This window comes from Oncorhynchus nerka, linkage group LG4, assembly GCF_034236695.1.
Source record: "Oncorhynchus nerka isolate Pitt River linkage group LG4, Oner_Uvic_2.0, whole genome shotgun sequence".
Lineage (NCBI taxonomy): Eukaryota > Metazoa > Chordata > Actinopteri > Salmoniformes > Salmonidae > Oncorhynchus > Oncorhynchus nerka.
In genome coordinates this window covers 31,952,510-31,963,463 of record NC_088399.1, presented here as the reverse complement: position 1 = coordinate 31,963,463, position 10,954 = coordinate 31,952,510, and the positions used below count along the sequence as shown (strand labels likewise).

General features: G+C 40.3%; 1 pseudogene; it reads left to right on the top strand.

Annotated features, from left to right (window-relative positions):
* Positions 1–7,731: 7,731 nt before the first annotated feature.
* Positions 7,732–9,448, top strand: LOC115117436 (putative nuclease HARBI1; annotated as a pseudogene).
* Positions 9,449–10,954: the final 1,506 nt, after the last annotated feature.

The window sequence follows — 10,954 nt, the reverse complement described above, 5'->3', positions numbered from 1 at the left end:
CGGATCTGCGCGCTCCCAGTCTATCTGCACGTCACTGTCGCCTCGAGCGAGTGCTCCACCCCGGCGCGACAAAAAAATACACTGTGGGTTTCTGAGAAGAAAAAAAATCAATAAAGCTGTCTATATGAAATAGATGTCTATCTGAAACGACACAGTGGATTTTATTATTATTAGTTGGCTGAGGCTTATCTAATTGCCTGAAAATCCCCACTGATAATGAGAGGAGGTAAAGACAGGTTCTTGGCCTGCATCCAATCATGTGGACAACATAGGAGGACTTCATATCCAGATCATAGGAAGACCTTGATGGTGGTCCTTTGTACAAATGTATATTCAGAAGGCAACTTGTACTGCAGGGAAGTAGCACCCATGAAAAAATTATAAAACATGTAAAAAAAAAAAAAAAATATTGTTTGCTAAAAAAAAGTAGTACACTGGGCCTTTACTTTTTAAAATGTGTTATTTAACCTTTATTTAACTAGGCAAGCCAGTTAAGAAAACATTTTAATTTACAATGAAGGTCTACCAAAAGGCAAAAGGCCTCCTGCAGGGACTGGGCCTGTGATAAATATATATATATATATATATATAAAATAGGACATCACAACAAGAGAGACAAAACAACACTACATAAAGAGAGACCTAAGACAACAACATAGCAAGGCAGCAACACATGAAAACACAGCATGGTAGCAACACAACATGGCAGCAGCACAACACATGGTACAAACATTATTGGGCACAGACAACAGCACAAAGGGTAAGAAGGTGGAGACAGCAATACATCACGCTTCTATTACTTGTATTAGCAGACTGATATAAATGTCTGTAGCGCGGGCCAAAACTTTTTTTCAGCATATCTGCTTTAGCAAAAAGGTACAATAGTTGTATAGTTAAGGACAGTATCTTGCAGGATTCAATAGTTGGAATTTTAAGCCCTGTCCCTTTCTCTGCAGTTGTAATTCTAATGGAATCCAGAAATAACAAAACCATGTCATCAAACATTTACATCAAACGGTTCAAAGTTATGGGCAAAGACAAAAAACATCCACATCAAATTATATATTTTTCTTGATCAAATAACACGGAAAACAAACCCTTTTTGTGCAGTATTAATTTACCATCCTTACAAACCACTTCATGTAAATATACATTACTGGATCTTACATAGCCTGGTCATCTAGATTTGTACCATTAGACTTTCCATCACCATGAAGAAAAACTATGCATAATACAGCAATTGAATACATTGAGAAGTCTAGTGGTTTGTGGCAATGTGATGTGATGATGTGGCTCATTTGGGAAAGCATGGCGCTTACAATACTAGGGTTGTGGGTTTGATTCCCACGGGGGACCAGTATGAAAATGTATGCACTCACTAGTAAGTTGCATTGGATAAGAGTGTCTACTAAAAAGGAATCAATCGACCATTTCAGTTTTCACATAGAAATAAGTTGCATTTGCAAAGTATTTCAAGAAACTGGACAAGATATATCAAGCAAGTATTTTTTATTCCACAAGTATTATCAGATGAACTGCTTTGTACAGATAATTATCAGACTCAAGTTACAAATGCTGGTAAACATTCAAATACATTTAATGTTTTATTCTTTATACTAAAGTAGTGCACTGGGCCTTTACTAGTCCTGTATTAGTGGACCGATTTAGACATCTTCAGCGCAGGCAACTGTTGACAGTAGATTATTAGCCTAGTGTATGTTATTCACTATTCAGTCTACACATGAATAGATGTCCCCAGCAGCATATTTCCCTATTTTCAATTCCTGTTGATTCTCAACTTCCCCTCCATTCAAGCTTCTCTGAAGTGTCATCTGGCACAGAACCGTGACAGATCAACTTGGGCCTCCCCACATTCTAGAAAGGGACAGGCTGCATTTGAATTCAGGAAACATTGCCACCCAAGACCCCTCTTGCAAACCATAAAGCAAATGAGTTCATGCATTGTATTAGGACTAATATTAGCATGAGATGTTGTTTTGTAGACTTTATGAGGCAACCACAAAAATAATAACATTGGGCCACATTGAGATTGTATCTTCCTCTCTTGGTTTGGAAATAGAAGAGTTGTCATGGTCCATACCTCTTGAGACTGCAGCTGGTTTGGTCTCATCACTGCAACACAGTCTGAATGTTAATAGATTTGCACCCACTGGTTCTTGCTAATGCCTGCCAATTCCCACATTCCCGCAAAGGCTCACTGGTGCAACAAATTGGATGAAAACAATCAGGAGTTTTTATGTGCATGTATAATATCTGCTGATTTCACCAGAGGTGGCTGGTCTGAGGAGCTATAGGACAGGCTCATTTTAATGGATGGAATGGAATAGATGGAATGGAATGGAATCAAACACGTTGTTTCCATGTGTTTGATATGTTTGGTACCATTCCATTGATTCCATTCCAGTCATTATAATGAGCCCGTCCTCCTATATCTTCTCCTATAGCTCCTCTCACCAGCCTTCTCAGGATTACAGGTATAGGCCTAGGATGCTTTATACAAATTGCACATTGCATTTTTTCTCTTCACTGACCAAGATGGAAAATACCATAAAGATGGATTTACAGAATTTCTGCAAACCTACTGATTTATTTTTAGTGTTTTTATGTATAATTTCTGCATTATGGTTCTTTGAAAAATGCCTTCTAAGTTATTTGTTTCATTTTAATTTTCAATTAAGGAAGAATGTTCAGTGTGTTTGTTTTTTATGATTGTGTTTTGCTTTCGTGTATTGTCTTTTATAATAAAATGTATTTTAATGTGTATGGATGTGTAATTTAATGTGTATATTGCATTTTGATGTGTAATGTTATGCTAAACAGGGCTCATCTGGAAAAGAGACATTGGTCTCAGCATTGACTCCCTATCAAAAAATAAAAAATTCCAGGAATGACCAACGATTCTGTAAAAACAATAAAACACACACACAAAAACAACTGCTACGGCAGTCATAAGTGTTGGTAAGGACAGACAAAAATGTATATACTGTAGGCCTATGCATATCAGAATCAGACCTGTTTCTTTGTCCCTTTGAAATACACTTACCCTTTACGAATAACAAATCACCCATGCAATATACTGTGTAATTTATGTTAAAAATGGTAATGCCAAAATGTATGCATTTAAAATATTTGGGAGATGCATTCTTTGTGTTTGTGTAACTCTGCTGGAATGCAAGACACCTGGTTTCCTCGATTTCAACACCCTCTAGTGGGTAATGGAAACCACCATGAACCTTCATTTATTTATTTAGAACTTTCATTATTTCCACAGTGAGGTCACATGATGCTGAAATAGATTCTGAATAGACTGAGATCCCTGGAGGAGAGACTTGGATGAACATGGGTGAATATTAACATGAGTGAACATTTAAATCATATATCACATTAACCCTATATATAGATTCCTCTCGCTTCTTATTTCTCGTGTTTTATTTATATATACACTGATTGTACAAAACACCTGCTCTTTCCATGACAGACTGACCAGGTGAATCCAGGTGAAAGCTATGATCACTTATTTATGTAACCTGTTAAATCCACTTCAATCGGTGTAGGTGAAGGGGAGGAGACAGGTTAAAGATGGATATTTAATTATTGAGAAATGGATTGTGTATGTGTGACACTCAGAGGGTGAATGGGCAAGACAAAATATTTAAGTGCCTTTGAACAAGGTATGGTAGTAGGTGGCAGTCACACTTGTTTGAGTGTGTCAAAAACTGCAACGCTGCTGGGTTTTTCACGCTCAACAGTTTACAGTGTGACTCAAGAATGGTCCACTACCCAAAGCATATCCAGCCAACTTGACACAACTGTGGGAAACAGTGGCGTCCACGTGGTCCAGCATCCCTGTGGAATGCTTTTGACACCTTGTAGAGTCCATTCCTGATGAATTGAGGCTATACTGAGGGCAAAAGGGGGTGCAACTTAATATTAGGAAGGTGTTCCTAATTTTCTATACAATCTGTGGGTGTGTGTGTGTTTTTGTGTGTATATATACTATATATAATTATAATATAATATATATATATATATATATATATTGAAGTGGGAAGTTTACATACACCTTAGCCAAATACATTTAAACTCAGTTTTTCACAATTCCTGACATTTAATCCTAGTAAAAATGCCCTGTCTTAGGTCAGGTAGGATCACCACTTTATTTTAAGAATGTGAAACATTCCCAGTGGGTCAGAAGTTTACATACACTCGATTAGTATCGATAAAAGTGTTAAACAAACCAAAATATATATTATATTTGAGATGCTTCAAAGTAGCCAGCCTTTACCTTAATAACAGCTTTTCACACTCTTGGCATTCTCTCAACCAGCTTCACCTGGAATGCTTTTCCAACAGTCTTGAAGGAGTTCCCACATATGCTGAGCACTTGTTGGATGTTTTTCCTTCACTCTGCAGTCCAACTCATCCCAAACCATCTCAATTAGGAATATCATTTGAGGTCAGGTGAATGTGGAGGCCAGGTCAGCTGATGCTGCACTCCATCACTATCCATCTTGTTCAAATAGCCCTTACACAGACGTTGAGTGTGTTTGTTGGGTCATTGTCCTGTTGAAAAACAAATGATAGTCCCACTAAGCGCAAACCAGATGGGATGGTGTATCACTGCAGAATGCTGTGGTAGCCATGCTGGTTAAGTGTGCCTTGAATTCTTAATAAATCACAGACAGTGTCACCAGTAAAGCATCCCCACATCATCACACTTCCTCCTCCATACTTCATGGTGTGAACCACGCATGCGGAGATCATCCGTTCACCTACTCTGCATCTCACAAAGACACAACACTCATCAGACCAAAGCACAGATCTCCACCTGTCTAAAGTCCATTGCTCGTGTTTCTTACCCCAACCAAGTTTCTTCTTTTTATTGGTGTCCTTTAGCAGTGGTTCTTTGCAGCAATTCGACAATGAAGGCCTGATTCACTAAGTATTCTCTGAATAGTTGATTTTGAGATGTGTCTTGTTACTTGAACTCTGTGAAGCATTTATTTGGGCTGCAATCTGAGCAGTTAACTCTAATGAACTTATCCTCTACAGCAGAGGTAACTCTAGGTCTTCCATTCCTGTGGCGGTCCTCATGAGAGCCAGTTTCATCATAGTGCTTGATGGTTTTTGTGATTGCACTTGAAGAAACTTTAAAAGTTCTTGACATTTTTCGGATTGACTGTAATTTCTCTTTGCTTATTTGAGCTATTCTTGTCATAATATGGACTTGGTCTTTTACCAAATAAAGCTATCTTCTGTATGCCACCCCTACCATGTCACAACACAACAGATTGGCTCAAACGCATGAAGAAGGAAAGAAATTCCACAAATTCACTTTTAACAAGGCGCACCTGGTAATTGAAATGCATTCCAGGTGACTACTACATGAAGCTGGTTGAGAGAATGCCAAGAGTGTGCAAAGCTGTCGTCAAGGAAAAGGGTGGCTACTTTGAAGAATCTCAAATATAAAATATATTTAAATTTGTTAAACACTTTTTTGGTTACTACATGATTCCATATGTTCTATTTCATAGCTTTGATGTCTTCACCTTTATTTTATAATGTAGAAAATTGTAAAAATTAAGAAAAACCCTTGAATTAGTTTTGACTGGTACTCTATATATATATATATATATATATATATATATATAGTGATACTATGTTGATGTTGATTTCTGGACTGTTCGATAGAGCTTGCGAGTTAAGCATTTCACTGACAATAAATCTTGAACATAAACTATAGCTACTATTAGAAATATTTCAGCATATAGTCTCATTCCAATTACATGGTGATGCTTTGAAGCTGGTACTGATAACCCGTAAAAAACACATGGCATAGGGTGTATGTTTGTAAAACAATGCACATCTAATTCCTTGTCTCACAGTTACATCCTTAGAATAGAAGGCTTTGTAGACCCATGAAATTCATAGGCCAAGGCCAAAATTTAATCATTGAAGGGATTTGCCTGCCTACTGATTTAGATTGCCTTGATTTGAACCATTTCTATTTTGAGTACAAAAGTGCACCACTTCCCGTCAAGGATTTGCTGATCACTACTACAATCAACTTAATCAGAAATGTCTTTGAAAATTACAGTTACATTGTTGCATTTATGAATGGATGGAAAACTTTAACTGTAAATAAGTATGTTATTCTGCGGTGGGGTTTAATGGTGGTTGGCATCCAATATGTTGCAGTAGCCCCTAACTGGACTATAGGAAATACAAAAAAACTTCCAAAGAACCCTACACTCAATAAAAACCCACTACCCCATTCCACTACTTTGACCCTATCTGCTCCTGCACCATGCCAATGGCCTGGGAGGACAGGACACCACCAGTCAACACACCCTGTAACTCTTCTGAAGTCTGACACCACAACATCTATTGTCTGTGATTTATGTTAAATTGCTATGAACGCTAAGAAGCCAACATTACTGATGCATATACCACTTGTTGGCGTATCCCTCTGTGCTGGCATAGATCTACTAATGCCTCAGCATACAACACCTTCTGCAATACTCTGACTCTGGCCACCTCAAACTGCTTCTCTCACACCGGACACTTCTGATCTCCAGCACCATGTCCACTACTACAATTAGCACATACCAATTATTTCCCCAATACTACACATTCCTTTGTATCATGATTTTCTGCACACTTCTCACACCTAGGAACTAACCTCCTACACACTGCTGCCACATGCCCATAAGCTTGATACCTGTAACAACGTAATGGGTTTGGCACAAAAACTCCTATTGGATAACTGAAATATTTAAACATCACTTTGTCAGTCAAAGAATCAACATTAAAACTCAAAACAACAGACAACAACTCCTCTGTCTCACCACACGCGCCACCGTGCCTACGTTGCACCAACTGAGCATCACAAACACTGGGAATCTTCCCATTCAGCTGGTCCACCTTCACATTTACTGCTACCCCAATAATCACTCCTTTCAATGGTGCCCTGTTCCTAAGAGCAAAGCATTAAACCGATCTTGCCCTGAGTTGCATGACATGGACCACCTGCTCCCTCTGGGTGGAAGAAACACACAAATATCACGACTCAACTCCTTTTCCATCAAGCCTGAAACCACAAATGGATCCGCCAAAAGGTAAGGATCCACTTTCTCCAAAAATCTCACTCCTACTAGACCAGATTCTACTTTATCATTGATGCCAGGTTTGGGCTCCGACCTATTCACCACACCTTCCACTTCACTTATCTTGCCATCACTCACTTCCATTTCACCTCCAACACTCAACTTGGCATACTGCTCACTCTGTACTTGATACCAATCTTCTTCACCCCATCTCCCTTTCTTCCGCAATCTTCATCAAATTCAACCTCTGCTTTCCTCATTCTCTTCGACGCCTTCTTCCTCTTTTTCCTCTTCCATTCCTCACAGCTAAAAACAGAAGACTGTCTCCTGCAGCTTTGGTAGCGGCAGTAAATCCCCACACTCATAACAGATGTTCCTGTTGTTCCCGCTTTCCACTCTACTGTGCCCCTAGCTAACGTTAGTTAATGGTAGTTAGCAAGATGCTAGCTACAACACAGACCCCAGTGACATTCCTGCTTGGCCTCACTTGGAATAAAATGCACTTTATCTGCCAGGAATGTAACGAATATCATTGGCATGTGTTGCTAGGAAAATACAGCAGGCAATCTATCTGAATCGCTTCTTCTTTTTTAGTGAGTAGGAGATGAGAAAGGCTGGGACTGCCCACATGAAGTCCAGCAATGATATGGAGAACCATGTCTATGTCAAAGCCAAATCTTGTGTAAGTGAACATTTTAAATTACACACACACCTAGTAATCTCACACATCTCATCATGGATCATCAGACTACTCTGTAAAATTGTATATGAGTAACTGGAATTATTGGTAAATAATGATGACCATCTCTCATCTAATAAGTATGTTATTGTTTACTTCTGAAAAAGAAGAATTCTTGTTCCTGGTAGCAAGGTTGATCATTCACTTAAGGGATATTCGTACGAACCCTACATACCTTTTCTATCTGCTATGTAGTTCTGGTTCACGTTCAGATTTTTCGAGACAGCTATTCTGTTAAGTCGAGTTAGGTAATGGGCTGTGTTTTGTTTTGCAGATAAAAAGGCGCAAGGAGGAGGTCCTGGGCCCTGTTTCAGAAAGCGGGTTTAGAGTTAGTTGACTCAGAGTTTAAGGAAACTTTGGGTTTTCGGTTCCACAAAGCCAGTTCAGCTTAACTCTGAGTCAGTTACTATGGCAAGAGCTAACCTGCTCACTGGCAGGTTTTCTTCAACTAACCCTGAGTTTATCCTCCTCTTTAGCTGAAGCCTGCAGACTGAAGGAGGTGTCAGACAGGAGGTGTCATCTACTGAAGAAGGTTTCATCTACTCAGACATTGTGTGTCCTTTTCTTGAAGAGCCAGTTGATATTGAAGTACAAATACTCAGCAGAAATCTCAGTCGGGAAGAGGGTGATTAGACCCCGCTTGGATGTTTTATCATTCCCTGATGATGATCTGTTTGAGCGTTTCCGTTTTTCTGCCCAATTGATCATTCATCTGAACAATTTTCTCAGGCCTCATATTGTTCATGTGACACATTGTGAAATGCTCTCAGTTCGGAAAACAAATTCTTTGTGTTGCACTTCGTTTTTTTTGCCATGGGGGGTTTCTATATAACCATGGTGACGCTGAGAATATTTCCAAGGCTGTTGGGCTGTCAGAAATGTGACTCTTACACTGAAACGTTTACTGTACACTTTTGTGGTGTTCCCAAGTCACAGACACACAAGACTCCAAGAATTCCACAGAATTGCAGGTATCAGTCTAAGCAATGATTACTTAATTTAGTATGAAGCTTTGAGACTTGATGCACTAATCAGTTAATTTGATATATTTTAGGATTTCCAGGTGTGATTGGCTGCATAGATAGCATTCATATTCCTATCACAGCTCCTTCAGTAAATGAAGAAGAATATGTGAATAGGAAGTCTTTCCACAGCATTAATATGCAGGTAGACTTAAATGGTAGCCTTTGGCATTCCAAATGAAAGTTACATCAGAATACAGCTACTGCAGCTAATTACTGTTCTGCACTGTGAAGATCATATGTGATGCAGCCCACATCAGCCACGTGGAAGCAAAGTGGCCTGGATCTGTGCATGACTTGCACATTTGTGTATACACTGAGCGCTAGATTTGCCCGTGGTGAGTTATATATATGTATAGCTATATCCAATTATTTCCTCCTAATGCAACTGAAAATGTTGACTGTATCCTCGTATTATCATAGGAGAGTTTGATGGTTACCTGCTTGGTGACAGAGGGTACCCCTGCCAGCCCTATTTGCTGACCCCTTACCCTTACCCTGATCCTTAGCCCGGCTCGCAGCAACGTTATAACTTGGCTGCAGGACACGAGCCAGGGTAGAGATGACCATTGGGATGCTCAAGGCCCGGTTCCAGTGCCTTCGTAGGCTCAAGGTCACCCCAGAAAGGGCATGTGTCATAATTGTGGCATGTGTGATTCTCCACAACATTGCCACAATTAGAGGAGATCAATGTCCTACTCAACCAGTGAACGATCCTGATAATGATCCTAACCACCCCGCTGACGCATGAGATGGAAGAGCAGTCAGAGACACAATATGCTACCATCATTTCTGATTGATCCATAACCTCCCCAGTGTCAAATAAAGACAATATGTCTTTCTTTTTTTGAAGTCTTTATTTCCTGCAAGTACAAATGCAATACAGTAGTTCATATTTTTATGTTGTTCAAACAAGTAAAATCATCCACCTGTGGGCACCACACCCACCTTTAACTGATGTTCTACCTGTGGGCACCACACCCACCTTTAACTGATGTTCTACCTGTGGGCACCACACCCACCTTTAACTGATGTTCTACCTGTGGGCACCACACCCACCTTTAACTGATGTTCTACCTGTGGGCACCACACCCACCTTTAACTGATGTTCTACCTGTGGGCACCACACCCACCGTTAACTGATGTTCTACCTGTGGGCACCACACCCACCTTTAACTGATGTTCTACCTGTGGGCACCACACCCACCTTTAACTGATGTTCTACCTGTGGGCACCACACCCACCTTTAACTGATGAGGTCAGGTTAGGTTGTAGTTGCTATTCTGCTATGAAACCTCTACGGTGCTTTGGGTGTCAAGGATTCGGACATGTTGCAGCAATGTGTAGAAGGGAGACCCCAAGATGTGAGAGATGTGCAGGAGGACATAGAGGTAGTGTACAGTTGGGATAGAGAAAGCACTGTGTGTCAACTGTGGGTGCACCCATGCAGCTGGGGATCCGAAGTGCCCTGTGAGAAAGAGAGACAGGTTGAGACCGCCAGAGTTTGAGTGTGGCAGTAAGTTTCCTATGCTGAGGCATCGAAGAGAGTAGAGGATAGCCCAAGCGTGAGTGATTAGACTGGGAGCCCCCCCAGTGAGTAGGCCTGAAGAGTAAGGTTTAGTAAGGTTGGATTTCTTGTGTTTAAAGCCATGGTGATCAACTGCACTGTACTGATGGAGTGGGAATCACAGGAGATAGCTGTGGTAGTTGCAGCAGCATAGTTTCCCCCTAATGGCCTTTCCTATGCCCTATATGAACTTGTTCTTTCCCTTTGTTATTATTCTGAAGAAGGCCATTGAAGGCTGAAACGTTAATCTTTTATTAAACGTGTCTAATAAAACGATGTATTTTTATGGTGAGCAAGGTTGCACCATTTCCTCTCCAAGGTTGCAGCAGCAGATAAATATTTTGGGTGTGAGAGGTTTTAGTGCATAAGATCTACAGGAAGTTGAGAGAAAGGGTTCCATCATCCCAGGTCGACAGCCTGGCACGACCATTTAGGTCCAAGTATTGGGATGGGGTGGTGGGTTTTGGGGATAGTGTATAGGTGCAGGGTTAGATGGTAG